This window comes from Haemorhous mexicanus, chromosome 5 (assembly GCF_027477595.1).
Source record: "Haemorhous mexicanus isolate bHaeMex1 chromosome 5, bHaeMex1.pri, whole genome shotgun sequence".
NCBI classification, from domain to species: Eukaryota; Metazoa; Chordata; class Aves; order Passeriformes; family Fringillidae; genus Haemorhous; species Haemorhous mexicanus.
The window spans coordinates 53,805,815-53,824,339 of record NC_082345.1 but is presented as its reverse complement, the minus strand read 5'-3'; the positions used below and the strand labels follow the sequence as shown (position 1 = coordinate 53,824,339).

The 18,525-nt window shown below is 39.0% G+C and overlaps 1 long non-coding RNA gene across 3 annotated transcripts; it reads right to left on the bottom strand.

Moving 5' to 3' along the window:
- Positions 1–251: 251 nt before the first annotated feature.
- LOC132327722 (uncharacterized) lies at positions 252–18,276 on the bottom strand. 3 transcript variants are annotated; one of them, XR_009486585.1, is made up of 5 exons: positions 18,136–18,276; positions 15,405–15,552; positions 7,672–7,836; positions 1,806–1,939; positions 252–684 (listed from the first exon to the last, which is right to left on the bottom strand). It is a non-coding gene; the product is annotated as an uncharacterized LOC132327722 (long non-coding RNA). The 3 variants fall into 3 exon arrangements; XR_009486583.1 differs by lacking the exon at positions 1,806–1,939; XR_009486584.1 differs by lacking the exons at positions 252–684; positions 1,806–1,939; positions 7,672–7,836 and adding an exon at positions 14,489–14,733.
- Between the last annotated feature and the right edge of the window lie 249 nt (positions 18,277–18,525).

Below are 18,525 nucleotides of genomic sequence, written 5' to 3'. Positions count from 1 at the left end.
CATTTGTATTTTGGGTATTCAATACTGGTATTGATAACAGGACTCTGTAATCACTTGGAAATCGCGGTGTATATTTGGGAGCCATCCCACACACTGCCCTGCCGCAACAAACATACACTTTTGTCTTGGTTTGGAAAGACAGGTGCCTGCTAAAGAAGGCAGGAGCCTCCCCTGAAATGGAGAACACAAACCCTTCCCACCCCTCTGAATTGCTATGAATTCTAAATTAAAGGGCTCTCAGGCAAAAAATATGGGAGCAGGAAATAAGAGTTCTTTAATAGGGAAGGGAAAAAAAAAAAGGATAAAATAAAACAATGCAATACACTAGGACACTGACAGAGTCAGAATTCAACCTGACACCCTGTTGGTCAGGGTGTTGGTAGCAGTCCAGTTGGAAAAGTGGCTGCAGTCCTCCTGAAGTGTCAGGTGTGGTTCTGTTGGAGCAGGGGAGTCCTGTAGAAAAAAGGATGTATTCTTCCTCTGCAGATCCATGGAAGTAGAAGCAGCTGCTGTTCATCTGGGGAAGCCAGTGGAGAAAGTCGTGCTGGTGGGTCAGAACCTCCAGATTATATCTGGGTAGCAATGCTTGGCTCCTCCCTCTGGGCTGAGTATCTCACAATGGGAGGTTATAGTTCTTATCAGTCATGCAGTGACATTCAATAGCCTCTTATCAGCAGATGTCCCCTGCAGAGGGAGGAGTGATTGTGATCACTCAGGGAGAGAGATAAGGAGAATTGCCCACTTGACACCAGACAACTGCCATACAAATGGTAATAGAATACATCTTGCCTTGCAATCTGGAACACCTTTCTAACTTTAAACTGTTAGAGAGTCTTTGTCTGTCACAGCTGGATATCAGTGCTAGATCAATATCCATATTTTTAATAAATCAAGGAAACCCAGGGGGGACAGCACTACCTTGTGTCACTTTTCTCTGGGCAGTCACATAGTGTCACCTGGATAGGGCTTGACGCAGGAGATGTAAGGAAAAAGAGGGACAGGTACTTTGTGGGTGCAGACATGGAGGTGGCAGATACATGAGATATCCCTGCAGAGAGGGGGATTTGCTCAGCCTCAGGGCTCCCAGCTGGCCATGGAAGACAGCACTTCAGTGAGCAGCTTTGTTGCTGACACAAAACTGATTTTTTTATTACTCAGTAGGAGGACAAAATAATACATTAATTTTCAGCTTTGGGAAAGAAAAGCACATTTGCCTGCTTTACTGAGGTCACTGAGCCCACCTTGCTTGCTGAGGCTGTGGAAGAATAAAACAGCTTTGTGCAGTGCAATGTGACAGAGCACCAAAGAGATCCCTCTGACAAGAGCAACAAGGAGGCAGCTCCATCTTCATGTCTGCCCCAGACACATGCAGCACATTTGAATCACCCTTTTTCTGCAGCTTAGGCAGCCACTGACACCAGTGAGGTTAACTGCTAGCAAGTCATTTGCATTCATTTCAGACCTGAGAAAAATAATGAGTGTATAGAGCACAGTGGTGGTGAATGCAGACCAAAAAGATGGGCAACTGACACTGCTGTTAATGAGTTAAATGAAATTGACTCAAACTCCACATTTTCTCAGCCAAATATACTCTGTGCATACCACAGAATATATGTTAAGAAGACAATATAGTTGTCCTCTTAATTTAGAAACAAGGTACCAATATAAAATCTACCAGAACCTTAGTGAGTGTGGTCAGGAATCACAGATCCTTTATGAGCTTCCAAGATAAGGCTTAGTCTCCCTTAAAATGAATAGTGCAAACAAACAGGCTTCATTCTTGACTGTCTTCCTGCATCACTTACCAGCAATTCTGAATACAACCCTTTATTACTGTAAAAATGACTGCAGATGGCTCCCAGAAATGGACTCTGGGAGGCATGAGGAATGCATCTCCTCCTTTTTACACTGTATAAGGATTTTCCAGATTTGTAAACTGCTACAGAAAAAAAAAAAAAAGGTAGTCTGGGAAAACAGGCCTGAGACAAATTTGAATGAAAGTTGATATTAACACTGTGGCTACAGGGAGCAGGTAAAGAAATTAGAATGGATTTTGTAAACTTATTATTCTTTGTCCTTAGCTTTGACAGTGTCTGTTTAATTCCCTGCACACCTGATGTGACACCTTTTCCTCTACGGAGATCATTCATATTAAATGAATAGTTTGCTCTGTTGCTTCAGTTTTTATTTAAATATAATTCATAGGCAAATTCTGTATTCCCTCTAGGTTTTATGAATTATAAACCATACACTAAATCCATTTTACTTAAACCAACAAATTTTCTCAAAAGATATGGGTTCTTGCACACTGTAAGAATATCTTTAGCAATATCTAAGTAGGCAGATGATAATTACTCTGGGGTTTTTTTTTGTTGATTCTGTGTATCTGATGCACACTAATTACAGTTTTATGTGCAAGTAAGTATAACTTAATTTTTCAAAGTTCTGAACAGCTTGCCTAACACCTGGAGGTGGTAAGCACCACTTCAATGTGCCAAGCTCCTCTAAGAACCCTTGCATTAATGGGGCCTCTGTTATAACCCAAGCCTTCTCCTGTTGCCTGTTAACAGAATTTGATGCATTCATTATAAACTGTGTTCCAGAGAGAGAAATCCCTTTTTATTTATCTGTCTAATCTCAGTGTTTCACTCATGGATAGACAGACTGAACAGACAATAGTGAGTGTTGTCAGACTTCTAGGAATATCAGCTGCATTTGTAATCATCTTCCCAATTCTTATTTTAAAAATAATGCATGCAAGTGTATTAATGCAATGTAATAATAAACATGTCTGAAGTAACTGCATACATGCAGGAAAGTACTAGACCAAAATCTCACACTTTGAATTCTTTATCTAACTCAACTCTTTAATGATGTGGCTGAAAATGGAATTAGGCTTTATTTTTCTTCTGAAGGGTAGCTTTCTGTACTTCTTTATTTGCATTTGCTGTTCAACACACTGATGCACTGGACAACAAAAACCAGGCAAAAATAGCCTGAGAAACTATTACATTACTGTAATGATAACACCGAGAATTCAGGTTTTTGTTTTTTGAATTGCTATTGCCCTTATTTGTGCCCTTTCTTCTCTTCCTGACAAGTGTACAGGAAACATTTTTTGCTCAACGTACATGATAAATGCCTGTCAAAAGCTTGCATGTCCAGACAGTCAAAATTTCATCCATGTTTTCAACTAAAAGCATTACTGTAAGTCTCTGTCTTTAAAATACCACCAGTCCAGTCCACTGGACAGTCTCCCTGACCAAGAACCTTCTGTTGGTGTGTTTCTACTTATTTAGAATGCCACTATACATCATCCACATTTCTGCTCTCACAGGAGTTCAGTTTCTTAATTGCACTACATAAACCATTGTATGTTAGGTGTGCACTGCATGATTACAAGAGAAGACATAAATTTCACAGGTATTTAAATGGTGCAGTTTTTTGAAGTAGTATTCTGTTTGTTTTTATCATCGTATCGTATCCAAACTAGAAGAAACTGAAAAACATTATTTTCAATTAAAAAAAAATAAGTTTTGAAGACTTCTCTCAAAAATTAGGAGCTGAAGTATAAAATCCATTATTTAATTCTATTATGATTTTCTGTTCACATCAGTGTTGTGCTTCACAATATATTACCAGAAGCTAGGAGAAATTTTCTGTAGCCATTTGGCTAGCTGCAATATTTTGTTAGCAGACAAAAAAGTACTTGCTTTTCCAGATTCTGCTGGGTAAGATCTGCCCACTGTTTGAATTATTTTGAGTATCATACAGATGTAAGTGTTACAGAGTTATTTCACATTTGCCATCTTTATCTCTGATGTGTTGGAAGCTGTTCAGACTTTTGCCTCAGTCATGATATGACTGCCATCAGAAAAGATTCTATCTAATTGTTCTGCTATGAAAATTTTTACTGTGGCAAATACATGGAACACAGACTGGAGGTACAGAATGAAAGGTGGAACGAAACACACAGGAGTGTCAGAAGGTGTCTGCACAGAAATGTTGAAAATTCACAGAGAATTTTTTGCTTCTGGAAAGTTTTGTCATTTATTTCTCTCTCAGAGCCCTAAGTACTCAGAGTCTTCATGGAAAACCAAGATAATAATAAATGCCTTACATTGCCTTCTTAAAAAAAAGTCCTTTTTCCTCATATCACCTTTTAAGTTAACTTACCTTCTACCTAAAGGTTTGACATGCTTCACAGTCTTTAAAATATAATGTCACATCTGCTCACATGCCACGTATTCATTTAAACTTTTTAATAAACCTAAAATATAATTAATTATAAGGAGTGGGAACAAAAATCTATAATTTTTACAAAAAGCTGTGTATAACACCAAGTTACAAAAATATTACACAGTTATGCTTCTTTTCTTAAACAACAGGGTCCCTCCAGATAAGATATATTTTGCCATGACTCTCTTAGCTGTTTTTAAGTGATCTGTTGGGTGAAGCCTCTGACTAACTGCTCATTCTGTTTAGAGGCAGAATATAAACCCTTCAATAGAGTGCAGTTCAGCTCATCTGGAGTACTGGGATGGGTCTTTGCATTTGGATGGATGAATGACTAGTTTTGGAGTAAATGGGATGTCTGATATGAGAAGCTGCATTCTGCAGGATCAAGGAAACCAAGAACAAAGGATGGGTGTAGCTTAACTTCCTCTTGACAGACACCTTTGGTCAGGGCACTGCCCAGGGTGGGGCACTGTTTGAACTCAAAGTGCCACACTGCTTCAGGGCGACGGAACCAACCTCATCTAGCAGAGTGATCTAAATCCCCTGAGCACAGGAATGCCGGGACTTTGCTTTTCCAGTCACTCGCCCTTACTCAATTCAGCTCAACAAGAATAACACTGAATATTCACTGGGGAGAAGGGGTCTTGTGTCCCCTTGCACTGTGTCTGTGTGAGAGGCAGGGGAGGGGAATTCCTGGCCCAGGCTTGTGGAATCTGTTGCTGCATGGCCACCCTGCATTGGTGATGTGGGTAACACTGGGCAGAATCAGCTTTGAGGGTAACTCAGTGTGAGCAGAACCACCAGGACTTCAGGTGAGGGTTACACGTGAGAGGCCATAACTAACCATTCAACTAAGGTAAGAGGATGAATGAGCCCTGAATAGATGAGGATTACAGAAGGATGGAGACACCTGAAGATAATGAAACTGCTAAAGATACCCGTGCCATCTTGTTGGGGTTAATATGAGGACAGTAAGGAAACCAGTATATAGGAGAGAGGAGACTCTAGGAAGAAAGGAAAGCTTTGACTTCCTTTGTTTTATGAGTACTACCTGGAGATAATGTAATATTCCTTTATTTTCTCAGTGATCATGAATGGGAGAGAAAAGTAAGAAGTATTTTTGTAATTATCTTCCCAATTCTTATTTTAAAAATAATATATGTGAGTGTATTAATGCAATGTAGTAATAAACATGTCTGTAGTTGCTGCATACCATGCAGGAAGACCAAAATCTCACAGTCTGAATTCTTTATCTAACTCAACTCTTTAATGATGTGGCTGAAAATGGAATTAGGGTTTAGCCTGCTCAGCAACAGAATGAGAAGTAAAGAAAGCAACTGTAGTTTTGTTGTTTATCATTTCTGGGGGGTGAAGGGAGTTAGTGAGGAAGCAGAGCAGATTTGATTTGCATATCTGCTGAAGGAGTGGTGGGCAGAGTGGGAGGACAGTGAAACCTTTTGTATGTTTCTGAGATGAAGAGAGCTGTGAAAGCTTGAAACCTAGTTTCAGTTCATTTGGTCATTATTGTGTGGGGCACAGAATAAATCTAAAATGTTCCATTTTATTGGACAAGGGGCTTTAAGAGACCAATGCAGTATTTAATTAATGCTGTTATGTGTTTATTTGTAATTGCTGCTTTTTTGTCTTAGTATTCAATATGAGTACATTGCACAACTTGCATGGTGGTTAATGCTTAAAAAATTCTAAGGAAAGGACCATGAATGGGATATTTTTATGAAGGGGAGCATGAAATTAGTGACAGAAAATTCCTCTGTAATTCATTTTTCTTTGTCCTTTGTTTTTGTTTGTTTTGTTTTGTTTTTAAGGGGTTTGAAAACATTAAAGCAGTGGCTTTTGCATTTTTGTATTTTCTATGACAAGTTTCTCCTCATGCCTCAATCAGTCCAGCCCATTTAGATTGGGGCTAATAAGAAATGAAACATCCCATTTCAGGATCAGTGAGACAAACAAGCAATGCCCATATTGTCTTTTACAGTGGCAGTAGAAAATGCCAATGGGAGAAAGTAGAAGAGGCCAGTTCCCTACTGTCCACAAGACTAGGTTAAAAGATGTCAGAAGGTAACATACATCAGTGCCTGCTTTCTTTAAGGAGTTTATCTTCTCCTTTTCAAGGCTGTGTTAGTATCTCCCTTTTGCCTATTTTAAATTAGTTCTACCACGTGCTCTCTAGTCCTAGCATTGCAAGATGTAGTCAATTTTACTTCTGCATTGACCTTTCCACTACCCTATTAATTTTGTAAATTTTAGTCCTTTTTCCTTTCTGACTTTTCATTTCCCTTTTAAACAGCTTCAACCTTTTGAATCCTTCCTTATAAGACTGCTGTTACATCCCCTCAATCATTTTAGTTGCCTTTTTCTCTACCTTGTCTAGCTCCACTACGTTTTTCTTGAGGCCCCAAAAATTTTAAGTTCACAAGATGAGGGGTTTACACATAATGGTGAAATTATGCTCCTTGTGTTATTTTCAGCACCTTTCTTGTCAATGATCTGCATTTTGCTGGCTTCATTACGGGGGGCTTATACTGAACACTATGATAAAGATTTTTGTAAACTGACTGCAATGTTTCCAAGATCACTTTCCTGAGCTGGAATCCTGAGAATCCTGAATTCTGTAGGTGCACTTCAAATTCTTTTTCTCTAGATGTACTGCTTTTCTTTTAATGAATTAGAAATCTTTTTTTTCCATTCAGTTTTGTGAACAACTTCTTCTGGAGTTCCTCACTGCCTACTGTAACAGCTTGGCATAATTTTTATATATGAGGAGTTTTTCCCTTTCCAGATCACTGGTGAAAAATATGAATAAATCTGGTCCTCATACTAGTCCCTACTGAAATCCACTGCCAATATTTTTCCACTCTCTAGAGGGTTAGCCTTTATTTTTCAGCCTTTATCCACCTTCCAGCAGATAAAAGGTCATTTTCCTTAATCCTATGACTATGCAAGGTTGGGGTTTTTGCATACCTTTGGCTTGTCATCTAGTAAAAGATTTTTTTGAAATTCAAGTGTACTATTCCCTTTGCCCATGTTGCAATTCCAGCAGGCCAGGGATGATAGGACACCCCTTCACTCCAGCCATGCTGACACTTTATAAGTAGACACTGTTTATCCATGTATTCAGCAATCCATTTCTTCTCTACAGACCTGTTCTACCATTTTCTCATGAGTCAGACTCAGTGCTAAGTAGCTCCCAGGTTCCCCCTCCAGCACATGCTGTTACTACTGCAGAACTACAGCCAATAGTTCTGCAGTATTATGTCTCATTTCCTCCTGAACACTTGGGTGAATGTCATCTGGTCCTGGTGACTTATTAACATTTAATTCTTCTGATTAGTCTAAATACTTTGGTAGGCCTGCTCCAAATCAAACTCTCTCATCTGAGCTTATAAAAGTTATAGATTATGGGAGCCTTACCAAGACGGAAGTGAAGAATCTACTGAGTTTCTTTGCTGTGGCTCTTTTGCTCCCAGTCCCCAGACAGTCCCACGATTTTCCACCCATTTTCCTGCTTGTCTGGGTAGGGATGTTTGACATCCAGGACTAAGATATACAGCACCTTCTGGCACGATCTCTTCTCCCCTGTAAAAGTGTGAGTTTTTGAAAACATTGGTATTATCACCTTGGCTGGGGTCCAAGTTAATATTCATTTCATCCTCTACTTCCCTGTGATGCTCATGATTTTATAGGCATTTCTCATATTGTATCTCAGGGGAACTCCTGGCTGAATAGCCTTGCCTAGAAAGCAAATCCTTTCCTTTCATACACTTGAGCACCCTTATCCTTCTCTGGGCCTTCAATTGGAGATCTTGGTCTCCTTACCTATTCTCCTTTGCCTCGATTGAACTCTTTGTGCAGTTTGGGATAATTTTTGTCTGGACTGTATTGTACAAAACTGGAATCCTGCAACCTTGTTTGTTTTCCTGCAAATAAATCCTGCAAACTTGTTCAGTTTATTTCCCAGACCTCTAAGTTTGTAACAGACCCTGGCATGGGCATTTTAAACTCTTTTAAATCATATATACCTGTCCTCACTCCACATTCAAAAAGCATCCCATATGTTCATTTGGGTTTTCTGGGAATGAAAACATGCATGCACACAAGGAACAGAGCCCATCATGGTTATTCATGCACAGTTAAACTTAGAGCTGAACTAAGTTAGATGTTCACTATCTGTCAGGAGACAAGCTTGTCAGAAAGCTAATTCTGCAAATAAAAAGGGTGCAATTTTTCATTGGATTAAGAAACTTAATCATAATCCAAGCATATCATGGTGTGAGGCATGCTAGAGCAAGAGAGTTATGCAACTGCCAGCCTGGGAAGAAAGGGCATGAACAACTTCTGGGAGGCAATGAGCCATGGCCAGACTACACCTGGCCTGCACGCTGACTCACTACAGGTGCGACACAAGCACTCACAGATTGATTGCAGGGTTGAGCAGGATGAATGCTGAAGCCTGGTGCAAACTGGACAAGCTGGGTTTACTGCACACTTGCACAGCAAGTGTATTGGGTGTTTGTGCCCTGGTGCTGGCAGCAGGGGGCTGTGAGGGTGCCTTTGTGAGAAGAAACCAGCACCTGTCCCTGCACTGGGCAGAGACAGCTCCAAATTGTTCCAAAACTGAGGCACCACATGACAGACAGCTGAGTCTGTTCACCATGCTAGTGGCACCTCTACAAAAACATATTTAAAAAGGAGTTAGAATCCCGCAGAGCAGCAGAGAGAGAGAGATTGAGAAAATGTGTGAGAAATAGCCCTGGAGACACCTGGATCAGAAAAGGAGAGGAAGGAGGTGCAGGGACTCCCCTACAGCCCATAGAATACAATGGAGCAGATATTCTCTGTGCAGACTATGGAGTTCCTTATGCCACAGCTCGTGGATGCACCCTTGAAGAAACATGCAGCTCTTGGATAGCTCACATAGGAGGAGATTTCCAGGAAGGAGCTGCAGCACCCACGATGGAGCAGTCTGGTTTTGAAGGACTATACCCTAGTGGGAGGACTCTCGCTGGAGCAGCAGGAAAGTGTGAGGAGGAACGAAGGAGAAGAGAGAAGCAGTCCTGCAAGACTGCAACCCCCCATTCTCCATCTTCTTCATCCACCTGTCCCACTTGGGTAGGAGGAAGCAGAAGAGTTAGAAGATTGGGAAAAAAGGATTGAAGTTGAATCTGGGAAGAAAGTCTGGAGGGGAGGGGAAGGTGCTTTGATTTTGTTTTTCTTTCTCATTACCTTACTTTTCTTCTTTCTTTTTTTATAGGTAATATATGAAATCAATTGTCTCCAAGTCAAGACTGTTTTGCCTGTGACAGTGACTACAAGAGATCTCCTTGTCTTTATCCATGAGCTTTGTCACATTTTTTCCTTCTGTCATATTGAGGAGATAGAGTAAAAGAGCACCTGGGTAGGTGTCTGACAGCCAGCCAAGGTCCAGTATTCAGTTGCAGTTATGGTATACCATTAATTTAGTTGATAAAAAGTTCAAAATGAGCTGTCAATGCATGCTTGCAGCCCAGAAGGGGTCTTGTACCCAGGGGTGCATCAAAGGAAGTGTGATTCTCGAGTGGTGATTCTCCCACTCGAGCAAACTGGTCTAGTAGAAGGCGTTCCTTCCTAATGCAGAGGGGTTGAAACTAGATGATCTTTAATGATCACTTCCAACCCAAACCATTCCATGATTCTGTGATTTCTCTGTGCTTCCCAGGGTAGGATCTAGTCACATTTTTAGAAAACTGACAATCATCAAAAAAACACAGAAAAATGCAGCAAGAAATTAAAATAAATGTAGAGTTGGTGAGTCTATACCAGATAATAAACAAGACACAAGATTTTATTTAGAAAAGAAGGTGATATAAATTATCATCCCTGGTCATGGACATAGGAACTGCCAGCGGCAGCACTGTGCACTGCCTCTCTCTTCCCACTCCTAACATTCAGAGCTGCAGTCAGATTCATCTGCTGGGGCACCCATCCTGCAGCAGTGATGAACAGGTTTCCCTGGGGAGAACCAGGAATGGGCTGGCAAGTTCCTAGGGGTCTGCATCTAGTAGATGGACATGGGAGCCCTGGGAGGCAGTATATTCTTGTTCCTGCACATGGATGCAAAGGTTCCTCTGTGGGTGTTCAGAGGAGAGTGTATCAGAAATAGTCCACATGACCCTGATAACACAGAGTAGGAATGTTTGAGAAAGAGGTGGGTGTTTCTTGACCTTACAGAGTTCTTTATTCAAGCAATAACTTTATTATTGCATAGTTTGCAGAAACTTTGGACACAGTCCAAACATCTGGCATTTTTCCAGCAGGAGGGTTTGTTGTAATTGTACTTTCCTTGTAGATGTGGATATGGTAGGGGTGTGTTAGTTATAAGTCTGTGCTGTTTCCCTCTCTTTCTAATTTTCTGTGTGCAGCTGTAGTAAGAACAATAACAAGCTCCTTGAAAAGCTGCAGTTAGGTAGGGACATTCTCTTCACATTTCTGCAGAGTCTGTTCTTTGGTTCAGTTACTACAGGACATAGGCTTAAAAATACATAACAATACAATGACTGCAAAGTATCATTTCAAACAAACAAATGAAAGAATGATTTAGCTCTGTGAAACTACTGTGTTTAGGACAAAAGAGCTAACAACAATAATATGAAACTGCAGGTGCTGCATCTCCATTGTTCAGGTGAAATGCCAAAAAACCTTACAGCCATCCAGAGATCCTGTTGCACTCACTAAAGCTGGTGAAAAGACTTCCATGCATTTCAATATGAAGAGCATTAGACTTGGCCATGTCAAATATGACAGGTAGTTATCACGCCATGTGAAAAAATGAATTTGCAGCCTACTATCCTGTAGCATTAAAAAAAAAATGCACTGTGCTTTGAAAATTTTAATTGCTTCTTTCCTTTTAACTCATTTGAACAGCTGAGTATGCAGCAGTTACTGTAAGATTATTTTAATTGACAATTCCTTTTTTACTAACACTGAGGATCAGTGCAACAGCAGTATTCTGCTGATCATGCTCTCTCTGGAAATCTGTTTCAAATTAGCTTTCTTCTTTCTCACACAACCATTGAAAAGAATGAGACAGTAAATCCCAGCATTCATATGCCTGTAATATGTCCCAGTGAGGGCTCCCCATTCAATCTCAGACTGTTCTTCCTTGTATGTAATTGTTTTGATATCATGTTTCACTTTAAGTAAATGGCAAAATATTCCAGGTACACAAAGGGAATGGATGATACTCTGGGAAAAATCTGGAGTCCAAAAGAGTAGAGACTATAGGCTGCTTCCTTTAAAGACATGGATAGATGTGCATTGGGTAAGCCAGGGAAAAGCAGGATGGCAAGTGATGACCTTAAGACTACATGGCTGAGTGCTTTTCTGGGGAACAGAAGCTTCCTCAACCACAGACTGCTGCTATGATTCTAGAGGTTTTTTACATTTAACCTGCTGTCTTGGCCAATAAGTGCTTTGAAAATTTAGGGCCCTGATGTAATTTTTTTGAATAGAAATTGGAATATATTGCGTATTGATAATTTTGATTTTCAGTTCTCTGCCTCTTCTGTGGAATAATGATACCACATAATGTAATAGTCACAGTAATTAATGGAGGTAACCATAATAATGCTTTTGAATTACTTAGCTTATTCTGTTAACAGCAATTGTGAACACTCTGTAAAGAAAATGCAATTTCTTTTTAATCCAAACCATGGTCTGAGGTGGGGAAATACCAAAAAATGTAGGTAGAGTTTCAAATTATTAAAGACAATCACAATGCCTGTACACTGATAGAGCAAATTGCACAGAGATCCTCAATTTTGTCATCCTATAGGTTCCAAATGTGAATTCTTTTTTTTTTCTTTTTTTTAATTATCCAATTCTAGACCTGATATTTAACTTTCATTCCTAGTGTCATTCAATCACTTGAAGCTCTGGAAAAGCAGATAGTAATAATAAGATGCTATGCTAAAAAGAAACACAAGTTTGGCAGTTTTTTTCTGATACCAAGATATGTATGTTAGTTATTACAGTATCTTTCCTATTACTTTTTTCCATCCTCCCAATGCTTTTCTGCCATTCAGATTACTAATCTGCTACTTCCTAATTCCTTTCTAGCTTCCAAAGACTCTCAATGAACTTACACATAGCAGTATTTTGTTTTGCTTTACTGCAGAAAATAGGGTGCTTTGCTTGCAGAGCTAAGAACATTCTTCTCTTAAAGAGATTTAAAATGCAGTCAATCTTTGTCAAGCATAGCAAATGGTGCTTTCCCAACTCTAATTAACTTCTGTATCAGATTCTTCCCTCATTTAGCCATGTTTCTCAACAATTTCAATGATTATAGGCCCTGAGCATCTAAAATTTAAGAAATAAAATACTGAAAAAACAGTAAAAATGCTGTACAATCTACCTAGCTAATCCTAGCAGCCATGCCTGAAGTCACGTGGGATGGCACCAGAAGCTGAAGGAGCTCTGCCTGTTAGGATCCACAGCTGCAGAGGATGCAGAGTCCTGCCAAGTTTCTGTCCCACAATGTGCTGCAAGGAAGGATCCCTCCCAGCACCTGCACAATTACTGATCTGCTGAAGTGCCTGCACCTTTGCTCCCCGTGTGTCACGCTGCACTAAAGGCATCTGAAAGGTTTCAGTCTGAAAGAGGCAGGTAGTGAAATTTTACATGAGAAACCTTTGCTTTGGACTTCCTTTGGGACTGGTAACTCATGAAAACATAATGTTATTCTAAGATAATCAGATTCAAAATATTCTTGAAAAATGAGCATTTTTATGTAATACTGCTAATCCCCTCCTCCTGAGCAGCTAGCCAAAATTGGTGGAGCTACAAGTTACTCTTTGTAGAAGCAAAAGGGGTTGGCAATGTGTTTCTTTGTTATTGTTCTCATTATTTCCAAACAGGCATCAAGCCCATATCTTTGCATTGAGGAAAAGGAAAGAAATAAAAATGGGTTATTCATTAATTTTGAGTTTTCTTTTGGTCTACACACCCCCCTAAACCCCATTGATTTGTTGCTAGCTGAAGTCATGCTCTGGAGCTGGAATCAACCTCTGGCCTCTCTCAACTTCACTGTTCCACTGTGTTCCTCCTTCTCTTGAAAGACCACAGCTCTACCAATCTGTCTTCTCTTGATAGCACTCACATGAGGTCCTTCTGCTTTCTGCAGTCAGATTTTTGCATTCCAATAAATAAAAGTGATGACAGACAACCTGGTTTTGACTGAGAGTTGACAGAGATAAAACCCCACATCACATAAATTAGCATAAGCTATCTAAAAATTTCAAAATATGATATGACAAGATTGCTTGCATTTATCTTACAGTAAATGTAGGAATCATATCACCAAAAATAAAATTTACTAGCATGGAGGTTTCACTTTTATCATAGTCATTAGATCATAAAGACACCTCAGTTCCCAAATAACATTACTTTTAAGTTGCAGTATCACAGAAGTAACCACTTTTAAAAGACAGTCAAGTAAAAAAAAAAAAAAAAATCAGAGTAATTAGGCAAGCAGCTGTTTCTGAGATGAGAGATTCAATTAGAAAATTAATTATGCAGAGCTTGTTTATACTGATATGAATAAAAAGGATTCTGCCCAACCTTGGAAGCCTGTGAATTTTGTTAACATTCCTATCAAGACAACTTCGAGAATAAAGGCTTTCTCTCAGCAAACAAAATCTTTTTCTGAGTAATTATTGTCACACTTCAGGTAGTGGAGCTGGTAAGCCATGAGACTGCATGCCAAGTGACTGATTGATAGAGATATAGAAGAAGCCTTCAGAAAGGCTCTGCTGGGAGTGCTGCTTGATTTTGAAATCAATTAAGGAGCAGTAATTAAGAGCAAGAACAGGATTTTTTTTTTTTTTTTAGTTATCTAAGGAGGTGAAATGGTATAAGAAGACATCCCTTTTTACCCTTCTGCCTGTGAAATTATTACAGTCCCAGTATTTGTTATCTCTTGAGAAAGTGATCAGCTCTGTTCTAGCAGGCCAGAATTGGGCACCCCTGCTAGTACACCTTCTGCAACCACAGAAGGGTACAGAACAAAAAGAAAAAAATGCCCTTTTCAAGTGTAACAGTGCAAATATTGTCGTGGATGTTATAAAATTTGAATGGCCACCTGCACATTCCATCTCAGCCATTTTAGCCTCCTAACTGAAGTGCCTGTTGCTTAGGGTCTTATTTTACAGCAAGAGGGAGAAATGTGTCTAAAGAGTGATTCAGCCAAGCCAACTGAAAGCATATTTCTATTTATTGATTCAAGAATGTTTGTTGGACAATTCATTTAAGGGTCCAAAGCTTTTTTTGAACACATTTATTATTTCCAGAACTGTCACAGGGCTGATGGAACTTCATATTATTCACACATATAGATGAGTGATTTGTAAGTACATTGAGCCCTCAAATAATCAGATCACACTTCTTGTTATTTTGAATAGCAGCACTTTTCCAGGGACATAGGACAACCTATTCTTGGTCCTGAAGCAATATTACAAACAAAAAATATTACATTATATTATGTTAATGTTCTGTAAGACAGATTGACTGCAGATTTGCTATTCTATGCTATTTCATTCAGTCCCATAATATTAAGCATTACTCTTTTAGATGATGCAAATCTGTGTTAGTTATTTTGACAGGCAAGTCTTATAGAAATTACAGATGCATGCAGAATACTGACATTTTACTTTAAACTAAAGACAGAAACTGCTGTGTAAGATCAGTTATCTAAAATTTACTCCAGTGTCATGCATTGTACTGAACATTTAGAAAGTGGCTTGATATTTTCTGGCCATCTGTACAGGACCAAATGCACCACTGGTACAAGAAGGTTCAACTCTGATTGCTTCATAAGCATTCCATTCATTTGCTTGCAGAATAGTAAATGTAGTCAAGGAATTTCAAAGGGTTAAGAGACCATCAGCAAAGCAGGATATGAACACGTTGTCTCATAGCCCTATTATATATGAAAAATTGACTATTTTCCATAATGCAGTTATTATACTCCATGATACGTTTATAACTTACTGTGCATAAATAATTGCCACTAAGAAGTGTTTCTTCATTTGTAATTGCTGTTCAATATAATCTCAGGTATCATAATAACTCCCTCTATTTCAAGGGACAAATTCAAGAGTGGAGGTACTTACTGTGGAAACGAGGTCTTCTTTATTCTGAACTTTTTGTTATTTCCTTTCTATGGACTGTGTGACACAGAAACCTTTTGCACACCTGATGATTTCCTTGTTGTCCACCATGGCTCTCTTGGCAGGCTAACAGCCTTAACCACTCTAGTTACTAAGATAATAAGATGAGTTAGGAGGCAACACTGTAGTTACAGTAAATCATTGCATCTACACAAAACTTCACATCAACTCTGGTGTGAAACAAGAAGGGCAGGCCACAATCTAAAACTTTCTGTGGTGTCTGTAGATGGAGGAACACAAAGAGAACACGCTCACCCAAAAGCAATCCAAACTCATCCAAAGAGCAATGGAGAGATGGACAAATTACCTATCGACTCACACAGGCTGCTTTGTGACTGTGGCCATTATCAGTGACACGCTGGACAGTCAAGGGCAAGGCAGAACTGATTGCTTGGTCCTTCCCAGTACATTGATAGACATAGGTCTAATAAAAATGTCTAATAAAAGCATCTCATACACCATCAAATTTTGGGTCTCTTCTTGGGGAATTAAATTAGGCATCTAGCTGCTAAAAATCACAATGGCTCAGAAACAGTGCTAATAAAGTACAGAAATATACCCATAGAAACAGGAATAGATATGGCAATGCAACTTCAAGAGTGCAGTTAAATCCCTCTTTGTTATCTGAATCTCTTTGCTCATCTGAGTCAAGTAAGGCTCATTGTGACTGAAACAGGTTGTAATACAGTCTGCTGGAATTAGTTCTGCAAAATAAGTTACATGGATTTCATCCAACTTCCAAGAGAGACATGTCTTCATCCCAAAATAAATCATCACTGCTTCTGCCACTAACAGGCTTCTGTGCTGGTATTTTCAACAGAAGAGCTGAAGGAACTGCCAGCAGCTAGGGAATGGAATCTTTACTGCTCCTTAGGGCTGTCATTTGGGACAGGCACAAGACATGAGCAGTAGCAGGGAGCAAAGAGTGCCTGCATGTACTGCCTGAGAGCCTGCAGCTCCCCACTAACTCTGCCTTGTGTCCACCATCTGTCCTTCCACAGCTTTCACCTCTCAGGTACTTTGAGCAATGTGTGTGTGTTGTGCTTGCCTCATGTTTTTAAAAGCACCAAAGCATTCCTTGCCTTTTTCTTTCCAATGGATTAAAAAATGAGGCAAACCTAGTAAATGATTTGCCAGCACATATAAAAAAGCTATTCTTGCTTCCACTACTGTCACTGGGTACAAAGGCAGGTTCCTGAGACTTGTTTCAGGAATGGTTGACTTCCATCTGGGATGAACAGTGTTTTTCTAATTACTGACTTCTTGGTGTGATTTGTTTTATAGATCTGATATTCTGTATGTAATAATTTTGAAGGAAGAATTAGAGTATAAATTGCTTAGTATATTCTAGGTATGCATGCAGGAACCCTATTCTACTATTTAAATACAACAACACCAAGTATGTAATGCTGTCATTATTTGTGATCAGTGTATTGTTCATCCACTTTTTGTGCTTTTGAGATTTCATTCAAGATTATTAAAGTCCTTTTAATCAGATTTTAAATTGGTATTTCTGCCACCCTTACTAGGAAAATTCACATGATCTTAATTCAAGGGATTGAATATACTGAACAGAAAATAATTAACTGCTGTCCTCAGAAACAACTAGAGACAGACTTGTATTAGCCTTCTCGGAGAAGCAGTCTCTGCCAAGCTTCCTCTTCAGCAGGTTAGAGCATTCCTATCCCAAAACCTAGGTGTTACTTGGCCTTGCTACAATCAAAATTTAAATGTTCTCATATGCTGCAGTAAAATATGGATAGACAAGTGCAGTGTAGAGCAAATACATAATAGAAAAGAGCTGAAGATTCTTAGGCAATTTACTTAATTTATCATAAAACTTATTATTTCCATGGAAAAAAATAGCCCTTTAATACAAGAACTAGAGGAATAATTCTTAATTTGCCAAGTTTCATCTGGCTGTCAGGGTAAAATTCCTACAGAGGCTTTGATCAGCATCAGCTTTTAACTGTCAAAAGAACAATAACTGAGATGTTTCCTAGTGTTGTAGTATCACTGCAAAAAAAAATTATACAGACGTCCTGTATGAAGGACAAAAGTTTTGGTATCTTTGTGAAGTTCTCCATCTTTCCACCCATTTGCCTTTTTTAGACCAACATCTAAAGTTCATAAAGTAGTTCAAAAAAAGTCTGTTTTACAAACACAAGGAGTGTTTTACATATAATCTGAAAAAAAACCCCAAACCAAATCAGTCTGTGAATTAAATATACTTATTTTAGTGAGTCTACAAACTTTTGACCCCACAGAAAAATATGCATCAAAAACAAACAAAAAAAATCTTCTCTCAGAGATAAAAGAAATTTGACAACTTTATAATATTTATTTTATCCATATCCTCATCCTTATTTTTACAGTATCAACCTTGTGTTCTCAAAAACAGGTTTCATTTTCACAGATGCTTGTCAAGTATACCATTTCCAGCAGTTAAATATTTAATAAGAAATGTCAAGGCTATAGTGTCAATGCTGTAACCTGCTACCACCATATTAATATTCCTTTCATCAAGCAACAGTTGCAAAAAATTAATTAGTTTTTTTTTCCAAGGTCTTAGATTGAGGATCTAAAAGGCACAGTGCAATTTGATCTAATTTATTTTTTAATCTGTAGTTTAAGTGAAAACTGAGACAGATATCTCTCACAGGCCTATGTTTACCTCACAATAATCATCAGGGCTGACAGGTTCAGTTTTGCCTCTGCTGGGGATCAGAACAGCTTACAAGCTCTTCATCCTGACTGGAGTACTTTGGCAAACCAAAGTGGAAAAGTCTGTGTCTGCTTAGACTTTCATACCTCAAGCCACTGCAGTTCAGGTTGAACTGATATTGCTTCATAGTTTTCTTTACCAGTCCAGTGGGCAAAATCATATGGTATTTCCTGATGTTGCAACAGCTATGTCTTGCAACAGAAGTTATCTCCAACAACAAGTGTGTGTCAGTAAAAAGGAAGAAGTAAGAGGCAGTAATTATGTTAGTTTCTGGCAAGACTCTCTGATGGACTTTTTACAAGGACAAGAAGTGATAAGACTAGAGAGAGTGGCTTTACA